Below are 1,208 nucleotides of genomic sequence, written 5' to 3'. Positions count from 1 at the left end.
CCTCGGTGCCTCTGGTTGCTCCCTTTTAACCTCCGCCGCCTCGGGCTGCTCCCGCGCAGGTCCGCTGCTTCTCCGGTCTCGGGGCTGATGCACTTTGTCTTTGACTGTCACTTTAAGTCTGCATACACCTAAGCTATCTATTTTCTGTCCATTATAGTTCTTCAGTAGTACTGACTTTTTCTGTATTTTGGGCTTTTCTTTCATATTTTTAATGTCACTCATACTGATTAAGTTTGCTTTTGCCCCAGTGTCTAGTTTCAATGTAACTAATGCTCCATTTACCTGCAGTGGCATCATCCATTTGTCCTCTTTTACTGCATTAACTTTTTGTTCAGCATTGTCCATTCCTGAGGGCTGCACATTTTCTGTACCCTTTTCTATATTGTCACATGACACCATTCCTACAAAAAATGTCTCACTTAAATCAGTGTCCTCAATCACATTGACTTGTTGCCCTTTCTTTGTTTTTACTTTTGAAAAGCATTGTTTGGCAAAGTGATTCTTTCCATTACATTTTGTGCACATTTTCCCAAACGCTGGGCATTGTCCTGACTGGTGCTGGTAACCACAGCATTTACAATTGAAAGTTCCATCCTCCGATTGCTCTGTATTTCTGTTCTGCCCACATTTCTTCCCCTTGTAGGACACAGCACCGACAGCAGCACCGTCATTCACTACAGTCGCATTATTATTGATTTCACTGAATGTCTTCGCGTGCTGTTCAGCTAGCTCACTGGCATGGCATATTTTCACAGCATCCTCCAATGTTAGTTCGGTTTCTCTCAACAAATGTACCCTGACTTTTTTATCATGAATATCAAACACAATCTGGTCACGAATCATGGATGATTTCAGTTCAGAGAATTTACATGTCTGTGCTTTCAGTTTCAGATCGGTCACAAAGCTATCAAAAGTCTCATTTTTCTGCTGTGTCCGTGAACGGAACACGTACCTCTCATAGGTCTCGTTCTTTTTTGGAGAACAATGTGTATCAAACTTCTTTAGCACATCGTCCATTTTTTCTCTGTCCTCCTTTTGATCAAATACAAACATATTAAATACCTCTATCGCCTGCGGGCCTGCAACCGTGAGCAGCAATGCTATTTTCCTTGCATCTGGCATCGTACCGAACCTGATGGCGGCAATGTAGAGTTTGAATTGTTGTTTGAAAGTCCGCCAATTGCAGTCGACATTCCCCATGAGTTTCA

This window comes from Somniosus microcephalus, chromosome 4 (assembly GCF_052327205.1).
Source record: "Somniosus microcephalus isolate GS21.2 chromosome 4, FLI_Smic_1.0, whole genome shotgun sequence".
Taxonomy (NCBI): Eukaryota; Metazoa; Chordata; class Chondrichthyes; order Squaliformes; family Somniosidae; genus Somniosus; species Somniosus microcephalus.
This window is presented reverse-complemented; position numbering follows the sequence as displayed.